At 51.1% G+C, this 13,380-nt stretch overlaps 1 long non-coding RNA gene and 1 pseudogene across 1 annotated transcript; both read right to left on the reverse strand.

Moving 5' to 3' along the window:
* LOC137308627 (zinc finger protein 585A-like) overlaps positions 1-13,380 on the reverse strand; it is a 60,352-nt pseudogene that overhangs the window by 19,701 nt on the left and 27,271 nt on the right.
* On the reverse strand, positions 1,188-13,047 carry LOC137308613 (uncharacterized). The gene is made up of 3 exons (XR_010959578.1): positions 12,960-13,047; positions 11,731-11,854; positions 1,188-1,767 (listed from the first exon to the last, which is right to left on the reverse strand). It is a non-coding gene; the product is annotated as an uncharacterized lncRNA (long non-coding RNA).

Genomic DNA, 13,380 nt, shown 5'->3' on the forward strand with positions numbered 1-13,380 from the left:
TGGTCCCAGCACCAATCCCTGTGGACAACTAAAGAGGTAAGGGACAGTATAAGACATAAGGAAAGAGCATACAAAAAGGCAAAAAATGGCACAGATCCTGGCGAATGGGAAAGATACAAAGATCAACAAAGGGTCACAAAACAAAAAGTAAGGGCTACAAAAAGAGAGTATGAAAAGAAACTCGCAAGGGATATCAAAACCAATACGAAGAACTTTGATAGTTATATTAGGAAAAAGAGGGTGGTCAGGAGCAGTGTTGGCCCCTTAAAAACTGAAAGTGGGGATATTGTCATTGACAATGGGGAAATGGCGGACATGTTGAACAATTACTTTGCGTCAGTATTTACAGTCGAAAAAGAGGATAGCATGCCGGAAATCCCAAGAAAACTTACATTGAATCGGGGACAGGGACTCGATAAAATTAACATAAGTAAAACAACAGTAATGAAGAAAATAATAGCACTAAAGAGTGACAAATCCCCAGGACCAGATGGTTTCCATCCCAGGGTTTTAAAGGAAGGAGGTGAGCACATTGCAGATGCCCTAACTATAATCTTTCAAAGTTCTCTAGATTCAGGAACTATCCCTCTAGATTGGAAAATTGCACATGTCACTCCGCTTTTTAAGAAAGGAGAGAGAAGGAAACCGGGGAATTATAGACCAGTTAGCCTAACATCTGTTGTGGGGAAAATGCTGGAGTCTATAATTAAGGATAGGGTGACTGAACACCTCGAGAATTTTCAGTTAATCAGAGACAGCCAGCATGGATTTGTGAAAGGTAGGTTGTGCCTGACAAACCTGATTGAATTTTTTGAAGAGGTGACTAAAGTAGTGGACAGGGGACTGTCAATGGATGTTATTTATATGGACTTCCAGAAGGCATTTGATAAGGTCCCACATAAGAGACTGTTGGCTAAGATAGAAGCCCATGGAATCGAGGGAAAAGTACGGACTTGGTTAGGAAGTTGGCTGAGCGAAAGACAACAGAGAGTAGGGATAATGGGTAGGTACTCACATTGGCAGGATATCACTAGTGGAGTCCCGCAGGGATCTGTCTTGGGGCCTCAATTATTCACAATATTTATTAATGACTGAGATGAAGGCATAGAAAGTCTCATACCTAAGTTTGCCGATGACACAAAGATTGGTCAAATGTAAGGAATCTTACAACACCAGGTTATAGTCCAACAAATTTATTTTAAAATCACAAGCTTTCGGAGATTATCTCCTTCGTCAGATGAATGAATGAAAAGGTTCTCAAATCGCATATCTTATACGATGTTGGGACAGCATCACACCAATCAAAAGGTGTCGGTGTTATTCAAACAGGCCAGTCACGGAGAACAGCACGTCCCAGTACACTCGATACACATTGTGTCTTTTACACAGGCAGGCAGAAAGAAACTCAAAATGGCAGAGAGAGAGAGAGAGAGAGAATTTTAAAAAACATATAAATTTTTTCCCCCTTTTTGCTGGTGGGGTTACGTGTAGCGTGACATGAACCCAAGATCCCGGTTGAGGCCGTCCTCATGGGTGCGGAACTTGGCTATCAACTTCTGCTCGACGATTTTGCGTTGTCGTGTGTCTCGAAGGCCGCCTTGGAGAACGCTTACCCGAAGATCGGTGGCTGAATGTCCTTGACTGCTAAAGTGTTCCCCGACTGGGAGGGAACCCTCCTGTTTGGCGATTGTTGCGCGGTGTCCGTTCATCCGTTGTCGCAGCGTCTGCATGGTCTCGCCAATGTACCATGCTCCGGGGCATCCTTTCCTGCAACGTATGAGGTAAACAACGTTGGCCGAGTCACAGGAGTATGAACCATGTACCTGGTGGGTGGTGTCCTCTCGTGTGATGGTGGTATCCGTGTCGATGATCTGGCAAGTCTTGCAGAGGTTGCCGTGGCAGGGTTGTGTGGTGTCGTGGACGCTGTTCTCCTGAAAACTGGGTAACTTGCTGCGAACGATGGTCTGTTTGAGGTTGGGTGGCTGTTTAAAGGCGAGCAGTGGAGGCGTGGGGATGGCCCTAGCGAGGTGTTCGTCGTCATCGATGACATGTTGAAGGCTGCGGAGAACATGGTGTAGTTTCTCCGCTCCAGGGAAGTACTGGACGACGAAGGGTACTCTGTTGGTTGCGTCCCGTGTTTGTCTTCTGAGGAGGTCTGTGCGATTCTTCGCTGTGGCCCGTCGGAACTGTCGATCGACAGTTCCGACGGGCCACAGAGGACTGGAGAATTGCAAATGTTACACCCTTGTTCAAAAATGGGTGCAAGGAGAAACCGAGCAACTACAGGCCAGTCAGTTTAACCTCGGTGGTGGGGAAACTTTGAGAAACCATAATCCGGGACAGAATTAACAGTCACTTGGACAAGTGTGGATCAATAAAGGAAAGTCAGGTTTAACGAACCTGATTGAGTTTTTTGTTGAGGTAACAGAGAGGGTTGATGAGGGCAATGTGGTCCATGTGGATATGGACTTCCAAAAGGCCTTTGATAAAGTGTCAGCAAAGTTGAAGCCCATGGAATAAAAGGGGCAGTGGCAGCATGGATAGGAAATTAGCAAAGTGACAGGAAACAGAGAGTAATGGTGAACGGTTGTTTTTCGGACTGGAGGAAGGTGCACAGTGGTGTTCCCCAGGGGTCTGCCCCACTCTCCCCCACAGCCCTGAATCAATCCCAAACTAATCCCACTGCCCCGCTCTCTCCCCACAGCCCTGCATCAATCCCAAACTGATCCCACTGCCCCATTCTCTGCCCACAGCCCTGTATCAATCCCAAACTAATCCCACTGCCCGCTCTCTCCCCATAGCCCTGGATCAATCCCAAACTAATCCCACTGCCCGCTCTCTCCCCATAGCCCTGGATCAATCCCAAACTAATCCCACTGCCCGCTCTCTCCCCATAGCCCTGGATCAATCCCAAACTAATCCCACTGCCCCATTCTCCCACCACAGCCCTGTCTCAATCCCAAACTAATCCCACTGCCCCACTCTCTCCCCACAGCCCTGTATCAATCCCAAACTAATCCGACTGCCCTGCTCTCTCCCCATTGCCCTGAATCAATCCCCAAACTAATCACACTGCCCTGCTCTCTCCCCATTGCCCTGCATCAATCCCAAACTAATCCCACTGCCCCACTCTCTCCCCATAGCCCTGGAACAATCCCAAACTAATCCCACTGCCCCACTATCTCCCCGGAGCCCTGTATCAATCTCAAACTAATCCCACTGCCCCATTGTCCCCCCATAGCCCTGTCTCAATCCCAAATTAATCCCACTGCCCCGCTCTCTCCCCATAGCCCTGTATCAATCCCAAACTAATGCCACTGCCCCACTCTCTCCCCATAGCCCTGTATCAATCCCCAAACTAATCCCATTGCCACGCTCTCCCCATCGCCCTGTATCAATCCAAAACTAATCCCACTGCCCCACTCTCTCCCCATAGCCCTGTATCAATCCCCAAACCAATCCCACTGCCCCACTCACTCCCCATAGCCCTGTATCAATCCCCAAACTAATCCCATTGCCCCGCTCTCCCCATCGCCCTGTATCAATCCGAAACTAATCCCACTGCCCCACTCACTCCCCATAGCCCTGTATCAATCCCCAAACTAATCCCATTGCCCCGGTCTCCCCATCGCCCTGTATCAATCCGAAACGAATCCCACTGCCCCACTCTCTCCCCATAGCCCTGTATCAATCCCCAAACTAATCCCACTGCCCCACTCTCTCCCCAAAGCCCTGCATCAATCCCCAAACAAATCCCACTGCCCCACTCTCTCCCCATTGCCCTGTCTCAATCCCCAAACTAATCCCAATGCCCCGCTCTCTCCCCAGAGCCTTGTATCAATCCCCAAACTAATCTCACTGCCCCACTCTCCCCCCATAGCCCTCTATCAATCCCAAACTAACCCCACTGCCCCATTCTCTCCCCAAAGCCCAGTATCAATCCCCAAACTAATCCCACTGCCCCATTCCCACCCCATAGCCTTGTATCAATCCCCAAACTAATCCCACTGCCCCACTCTCCCGCATAGCCCTGTATCAATCCCAAACTAACCCCACTGGACCATTCTCTCCCCATGGCCCTGTATCAATCCCAAACTAATCCCACTGCCCCATTCTCTCCCCAGAGCCCTGTATCACTCCCAAACTAACCCCACTGCCCCAATCTCTCCCCACAGCCCTGTCTCAATCCCAAACTAATCCCACTGCCCCATTCTCTCCCCATTGCCCTGTCTCAATCCCAAACTAATCCCACTGCCCCACTCTCTCCCCATAGCCCTGTATCAATCCCAAACTAATCCCACTGCCCCATTCTCTCCCCATAGCCCGGTATCAATCCCAAACTAATCCCACTGCCCCACTCTCCCGCATAGCCCTGTATCAATCGCAAACTAATCCCACTGCCCCACTCTCCCCCCATAGCCCTCTATCAATCCCAAACTAATCCCACTGCCCCACTCTCTCCCCACAGCCCTGTATCAATCCCAAACTAATCCCAATGCCCCATTCTCTCCACATTGCCCTGTATCATTTCCAAACTAATCCCACTGCCCCACTCTCTCCCCACAGCCCTGTATCAATCCCAAACTAATCCCACTGCCCCACTCTCCCCCCATAGCCCTGTATCAATCCCAAACTAATCCCACTGCCCCACTCTCTCCCCACAGCCCTGTATCAATCACAAACTAATGCCAATGCCCCATTTTCTCCCCATAGCCCTGCATCGATCCCAAACTAATCCAACACCCCCACTATCCCCCATAGCCCTGTCTCAATGCCAAACTAATCCCAATGCCCCGCTCTCTCGCCATCGCCCTGTATCAATCCCCAAACTAATCCCACTGCCCCGCTCTCTCCCCATAGCCCTGTATCAATCCCCAAACTAATCCCACTGCCCCACTCTCTCCCCATAGCCCTGTATCAATCCCCAAACTAATCCCACTGCCCCACTCTCTCCACATAGCCCTGTATCAATCCCCAAACTAATCCCACTGCCCCACTCTCTCCCCATCGCCCTGTATCAATCCCAATCTAATCCCACTGCCCCGCTCTCTCCCCACAGCCCTGTACCAATCCCAAACGAATCCCACTGCCCTGCTCTCTCCCCATAGCCCTGCATCAATCCCAAACTAATCCCACTGCCCCACTCTATCCACATCGCCCTGTATCAATCTCACACTAATCCCACTGCCCCGCTCTCTCCCCACAACCCTGTGTCAATCCCAAACTAATCCCACCGCCCCACTCTCCCCCCATAGCCCTGTATCAATCCCAAACGAATCCCACTGCCCCAGTCTCTCCCCATAGCCCTGTATCAATCCCCAAACTAATCTCACTGCCCCATTCTCTCCCCATAGCCTTGTATCAATCCCCAAACTAATCCCACTGCCCCACTCTCTCCCCACAGCCCTGTATCAATCCGAAACTAACCCCACTGCCCCATTCTCTCCCCATAGCCCGGTATCAATCCCCAAACTAATCCCACTGCCCCACTCTCCCGCATAGCCCTGTCTCAATCCCAAACTAATCCCACTGCCCCGCTCTCTCCCCACAGCCCTGCATCAATCCCAAACTGATCCCACTGCCCCATTCTCTGCCCACAGCCCTGTATCAATCCCAAACTAATCCCACTGCCCGCTCTCTCCCCATAGCCCTCGATCAATCCCAAACTAATCCCACTGCCCGCTCTCTCCCCATAGCCCTGGATCAATCCCAAACTAATCCCACTGCCCGCTCTCTCCCCATAGCCCTGGATCAATCCCAAACTAATCCCACTGCCCCATTCTCCCACCACAGCCCTGTCTCAATCCCAAACTAATCCCACTGCCCCACTCTCTCCCCACAGCCCTGTATCAATCCCAAACTAATCCGACTGCCCTGCTCTCTCCCCATTGCCCTGAATCAATCCCCAAACTAATCACACTGCCCTGCTCTCTCCCCATTGCCCTGCATCAATCCCAAACTAATCCCACTGCCCCACTCTCTCCCCATAGCCCTGGAACAATCCCAAACTAATCCCACTGCCCCACTATCTCCCCGGAGCCCTGTATCAATCTCAAACTAATCCCACTGCCCCATTGTCCCCCCATAGCCCTGTCTCAATCCCAAATTAATCCCACTGCCCCGCTCTCTCCCCATAGCCCTGTATCAATCCCAAACTAATGCCACTGCCCCACTCTCTCCCCATAGCCCTGTATCAATCCCCAAACTAATCCCATTGCCCCGCTCTCCCCATCGCCCTGTATCAATCCAAAACTAATCCCACTGCCCCACTCTCTCCCCATAGCCCTGTATCAATCCCCAAACCAATCCCACTGCCCCACTCACTCCCCATAGCCCTGTATCAATCCCCAAACTAATCCCATTGCCCCGCTCTCCCCATCGCCCTGTATCAATCCGAAACTAATCCCACTGCCCCACTCACTCCCCATAGCCCTGTATCAATCCCCAAACTAATCCCATTGCCCCGCTCTCCCCATCGCCCTGTATCAATCCGAAACGAATCCCACTGCCCCACTCTCTCCCCATAGCCCTGTATCAATCCCCAAACTAATCCCACTGCCCCACTCTCTCCCCAAAGCCCTGCATCAATCCCCAAACTAATCCCACTGCCCCACTCTCTCCCCATTGCCCTGTCTCAATCCCCAAACTAATCCCAATGCCCCGCTCTCTCCCCAGAGCCTTGTATCAATCCCCAAACTAATCTCACTGCCCCACTCTCCCCCCATAGCCCTCTATCAATCCCAAACTAACCCCACTGCCCCATTCTCTCCCCAAAGCCCAGTATCAATCCCCAAACTAATCCCACTGCCCCATTCCCTCCCCATAGCCTTGTATCAATCCCCAAACTAATCCCACTGCCCCACTCTCCCGCATAGCCCTGTATCAATCCCAAACTAACCCCACTGGACCATTCTCTCCCCATGGCCCTGTATCAATCCCAAACTAATCCCACTGCCCCATTCTCTCCCCAGAGCCCTGTATCACTCCCAAACTAACCCCACTGCCCCAATCTCTCCCCACAGCCCTGTCTCAATCCCAAACTAATCCCACTGCCCCATTCTCTCCCCATTGCCCTGTCTCAATCCCAAACTAATCCCACTGCCCCACTCTCTCCCCATAGCCCTGTATCAATCCCAAACTAATCCCACTGCCCCATTCTCTCCCCATAGCCCGGTATCAATCCCAAACTAATCCCACTGCCCCACTCTCCCGCATAGCCCTGTATCAATCGCAAACTAATCCCACTGCCCCACTCTCCCCCCAGAGCCCTGTATCACTCCCAAACTAACCCCACTGCCCCAATCTCTCCCCACAGCCCTGTCTCAATCCCAAACTAATCCCACTGCCCCATTCTCTCCCCATTGCCCTGTCTCAATCCCAAACTAATCCCACTGCCCCACTCTCTCCCCACAGCCCTGTATCAATCCCAAACTAATCCCACTGCCCCATTCTCTCCCCATAGCCCGGTATCAATCCCAAACTAATCCCACTGCCCCACTCTCCCGCATAGCCCTGTATCAATCGCAAACTAATCCCACTGCCCCACTCTCCCCCCATAGCCCTCTATCAATCCCAAACTAATCCCACTGCCCCACTCTCCCCCCATAGCCCTCTATCAATCCCAAACTAATCCCAATGCCCCATTCTCTCCACATTGCCCTGTATCATTTCCAAACTAATCCCACTGCCCCACTCTCTCCCCACAGCCCTGTATCAATCCCAAACTAATCCCACTGCCCCACTCTCCCCCCATAGCCCTGTATCAATCCCAAACTAATCCCACTGCCCCACTCTCTCCCCACAGCCCTGTATCAATCACAAACTAATCCCAATGCCCCATTTTCTCCCCATAGCCCTGCATCGATCCCAAACTAATCCAACACCCCCACTATCCCCCATAGCCCTGTCTCAATGCCAAACTAATCCCAATGCCCCGCTCTCTCGCCATCGCCCTGTATCAATCCCCAAACTAATCCCACTGCCCCGCTCTCTCCCCATAGCCCTGTATCAATCCCCAAACTAATCCCACTGCCCCACTCTCTCCCCATAGCCCTGTATCAATCCCCAAACTAATCCCACTGCCCCACTCTCTCCACATAGCCCTGTATCAATCCCCAAACTAATCCCACTGCCCCACTCTCTCCCCATCGCCCTGTATCAATCCCAATCTAATCCCACTGCCCCGCTCTCTCCCCACAGCCCTGTACCAATCCCAAACGAATCCCACTGCCCTGCTCTCTCCCCATAGCCCTGCATCAATCCCAAACTAATCCCACTGCCCCACTCTATCCACATCGCCCTGTATCAATCTCACACTAATCCCACTGCCCCGCTCTCTCCCCACAACCCTGTGTCAATCCCAAACTAATCCCACCGCCCCACTCTCCCCCCATAGCCCTGTATCAATCCCAAACGAATCCCACTGCCCCAGTCTTTCCCCATAGCCCTGTATCAATCCCCAAACTAATCTCACTGCCCCATTCTCTCCCCATAGCCTTGTATCAATCCCCAAACTAATCCCACTGCCCCACTCTCTCCCCATAGCCCTGTATCAATCCGAAACTAACCCCACTGCCCCATTCTCTCCCCATAGCCCGGTATCAATCCCCAAACTAATCCCACTGCCCCACTCTCCCGCATAGCCCTGTCTCAATCCCAAATTCATCCCACTGCCCCGCTCTCTCCCCACAGCCCTGTATCAATCCCAAACTAATCCCACTGCTCCACTCTCTCCTCACAGCCCTGCATCAATCCCAAACTCATCCCACTGCCCCATTCTCTCCCCATAGCCTTGTATCAATCCCCAAAGTAATCCCACTGCCCCACACTCTCCCCATAGCCCTGTATCAATCCCCAAACTAATCCCACTGCCCCATTCTCTCCCCATAGCCCTGTATCAATCCCAAACGAATCCCACTGCCCCGCTCTCTCCCCATAGCCCTGTATCAATCCCCAAACTAATCCCACTGCCCCACTCTCTCCACCTAGCCCTGTATCAATCCCCAAACTAATCCCACTGCCCCACTCTCTCCCCATCGCCCTGTATCAATCCCAATCTAATCCCACTGCCCCACTCTCTCCACATACCCCTGTATCAATCCCCAAACTAATCCCACTGCCCCACTCTCTCCCCATAGCCCTGTATCAATCCCCAAACTAATCCCACTGCCCCACTCTCTCCCCATAGCCCTGTATCAATCCCAAACTAATCCCACTGCCCCACTCTCTCCCCCATAGCCCTGTATCAATCCCCAAACTAATCCCACTGCCCCGCTCTCTCCCCATAGCCCTGTATCAATCCCAAACTAATCCCACTGCCCCACTCTCTCCCCATCGCCCTGCATCAATCCCCAAACTAATCTCACTGCCCCACTCTCTCCCCATAGCCCTGTATCAATCCCAAACGAATCCCACTGCCCCACTCTCTCCCCACAGCCCTGTATCAATCCCAAACTAATCCCACTGCCCCACTCTCTCCCCATAGCCCTGTATCAATCCCAAACTAATCCCACTGCCCCACTCTTCCCCCAGAGCCCTGTATCAATCCCCAAACTAATCCCACTGCCCCACTCTCTCCCCACAGCCCTGTATCAATCCCAAACTAATCCCACTGCCCCACTCTGTAAGGGAATATAGTTTCCACACAAATTCAGTCCTCGTGGTTAAAAACACACTTCCTGAGGCAAGATCAGTGAAATGGGCCTGTGGGTTCGAACACGTCGCGAGGCAACCACATTCCAGAACCAAGGAAGGACGATAGCTGGGCCTCTCGTACTGATAAGGGAACCATCTCTGAGTCCACATCTCACTTTTGATGTGTAACTTTTCCTGTCTTTCTATGATCAGCTGTCTGTATTAATCAAACAGGACATGGAATATATGGGAACTGATGAGTTTCTGTCAGTTTTATCAGGGCCTTTTGCATCTCAGGGAGTTGCCCGACTGGTGGAGACTGCGAACGGAAACAGTTGCAGCCACAGGAGGAGACAGCTCTCGAAGCCTCTCACATAACAAGGAGGCCTCAGGGTTAATGGCCTGGGAACAGGCAGGGAGGAAGAGAACAAGTCCAGGCCGCCAGCCTCGGCCTTGAAGTGAAGGGAGGTTTGAGGGGCAGGCCCCTCGAGTGTTGGAGGCCCAAGATTGGCCAACCAGAGGCAACGACATTTTGAGGGCCACTCAATCAGCCCGTGAAACGTAGAGATGAGAATTGGGCTGACCGCTCTTCCTTTGTCTGGAGAGATACACGAGGCCTCGTTGGCCACCGCGCCCTTGAGAGTGAGCCCGATAGGGGAGATCCCACTGTGTGAGTGACAGCCCCGGGGCCATCCCCCAAAAGGAACAGGAAGGAGAGAGACCCCCCTTTCGAGAGTCAGGGAGTGAAAAGAGGGAGAGAAGGAGTTATAGAGAAGACAAGGTGTAGAGGGAAAAGAGGTTAAACAGACAGGACCAAAAGTTACGATCTCCGCCCAGAGGATAGCGGAGTAAATTAATGCCTTGTTTTCCGGTTATTATTCCTTAAATACTTGAATGTATTGGTCCTTGCTTTTGTTCAAATAAAAGATCATCACTGTAACCAATTGGTGGCAGGTTCACCGACATAAACCTGACAACTCTCCCCACAGCCCTGCATCAATCCCCAAACTAATCCCACTGCCCCACTCTCTCCCCATCGCACTATATCAATCCCAATCGAATCCCACTGCCCCACTCTCTTCCCCCATCGCCCTGTATCAATCCCAAACTAATCCCACTGCCCCACTCTCTCCCCATAGCCCTGTATCAATCCCAAACTAATCCCACTGGCCCACTGTCTCCCCATAGCCCTGTATCAATCCCAAACTAATCCCACTGCCCCAATCTCTCCCCATAGCCCTGTATCAATCCCAAACTAATCCCACTGCCCTGATCTCTCCCCCGAGCCCTGTATCAATCCCAAACTAATCCAACTGCCGTGCTCTCCTGTCACTCTGTTGCTCTTCGTACACTGACTGGTGTCTCTCACTCTCCCCTTATCACTGTCAGGACACTGACTGGTGTCTCTCTCTCTCTCTCTCTCTCTCCCCTTGTTAATGTCAGTACATTGACTGGTGTCTCTCTCTTCCCCCCCTTGTTACTGTCAGTACACTGACTGGTGTCTCTCTCTCACTCCCCTTGTTACTGTGAGTACACCGACTGGTGTCTCTCTCTCTCCCCTTGTTACTGTCAGTACACTGACTGGTGTCTCTCTCTCTCTCTCTCCCCTTGTTACTGTCACGACACTGACTGGTGTCTCTCTCTCTCTCACCTTGTTACTGTCAGTACACTGACTGGTGTCTCTCTCTCTCCCCTTGTTACTGTCAGTACACTGACTGGTGTCTCTCTCTCTCTCTCCCCTTGTTTCAGGGACAGGCAACATTCCACATTGCCCACCAGACTCTGTTTTTTTCTGGTGGATTGTGGGCGTCCCACTCTGTGTGAAATGCAGGTCAGTCGGAACTGTCAGCGTTTTTTAATTGGAGATTTTAAAAAGTGGAACCTTTGAGACACGGAAATATTGATTTTGTACCAAAGATTCATTTGGGATTGGAGTAAACAGTGTAATATTTTATTGCAAAATAATCTCAGGCCAGAGAAAATCAAAGGAGTGGATGGGGTTCAGACAGAGAAACCTTACAGAGAAAGATTATTTGTGATCACCAGGCATTGTTCTCTGACTATTTATGCTGTGCATTTATGGAATCCGACACTCACCTGACGAAGGAGGAAAGCTCCGAAAGCTTGTGATTCCAAATAAAGCTGTTGGACTATAACCTGGTGTTGGAAGACTTCAAACATTTGTCCACCCCAGTCCATCACCGGCATCTCCACATCATCACTAAAAAAAACAGATGATCTGGTCATTATCACATTGCTGTTTGTGGGATCTTGCTGTGCGCAAATTGACTTCTGCGTTTCCAACATTACAACAGTGTCTACACTTCAAAAAAGTACTTCATTGGCTGTAAAGGGCTTTGGGATGTCCTGAGGCTATATAAATGCAAGTCTTTCTTCCTTTGTTCTAAGAGGTGTCCGGATAGAGGCCTATAAAATAATTACAGGGCTGGATAGCATCCGATTATTCCAGTTTAACAGATTGGGGAGGACCAGGGAACACGAGTTTAAACTATGGAAGAGTAGGAATAGACTGGATGTGAGGCGGTTCCTCTTTTCCCAGAGAGTACCGAGCCTCTAGAATACGTTCCCAGCTGGTGGGGTGGGTGCTGGCTCTCTGCCTTCAAGAGGGAGCTGGACCAGTTCCTGACTGGTCCATCATATAGAAGGTCAGTGTCTTTCTGGACAACACTTGGTCCGTGTGATCTGCTGGACTGCTTTTGACAGATCAATTAGCTCCAATCTCATCTCAGGAGATCTCAACCACTCAACATACTGTCCACAGGGGAGTTCTCCCAGTGCCCTGGGACCAACATTCGTGCTTCAAACAACACCAGCAAAAAAACACTTGATTGAACGGCCACTCGTCTCATTGCTGTTTGTGGGATCAAGCTGGCTGCCCCGTAACAACAGGGACTGCACTTCAAAAGGACTTGTGGTATCTTAAGCGACATTAAAAAGAGGCAGCACACTGTGTGTTTAACGCAAAGCTGATTTCTTTGGCTTTTATCCAGAATATGAAACTCCAGCCCAGTTATAGGGATTATTAACATCAGAAACAAACCCCAACTGTCAGAATGAACATGGTTCAGTCCTGGATGTGATTAACAGCAGAATCCAACCCCTGCATCACAGGTGAACTCGCTGGTGAGTCAGAAGGTGGGATGACTGAGTGAATCCCTTCCCACACACGGAGCAGGTGAACGGCCTCTCCCCGGTGTGAGCACGTCGATGAGTTTCCAGCTCCGACGGGGAACTGAATCCCTTCCCACAGTCCCCACATTTCCACGGTTTCTCCCCGGTGTGACTGCGATTGTCTCTCGACAGACCTGATGATCGGCTGAAGCCTCCTCCACACACAGAACACGTGTGCGGTCTCTCACTGCCGGGATTGGTGCTTTTTCTTTCCACATTCAAAGGCCGATGATATTCAGGTCCTGATGAATCGAGGGACTCGGTCAGATCTTGACGTGAGGTTTGGTTTGAGTTTCCCGTCTGCAAATCCTCCCCTTCTAATACCCTGTAAAATGAATTTAAAACAGGAAAAGGGGAGTGTGAGAGAGAACCCACAAATAAACAAAGGCAGGTTGTGAAATTGAGCCTCATTAACCTGGTAACTTGTGGGGCCGGCACCAGAGAAAAGTGACCATGAAACTGCCGATTGTCGAAAAAACCCAACTGGTTCACTGATGTCCTTCAGAGAAGCGAACCTGCCATGGGGTCTGGGCCGACACATGAAAAAAAACGCGG

Source organism: Heptranchias perlo, unplaced genomic scaffold, assembly GCF_035084215.1.
Source record: "Heptranchias perlo isolate sHepPer1 unplaced genomic scaffold, sHepPer1.hap1 HAP1_SCAFFOLD_134, whole genome shotgun sequence".
NCBI classification, from domain to species: domain Eukaryota; kingdom Metazoa; phylum Chordata; class Chondrichthyes; order Hexanchiformes; family Hexanchidae; genus Heptranchias; species Heptranchias perlo.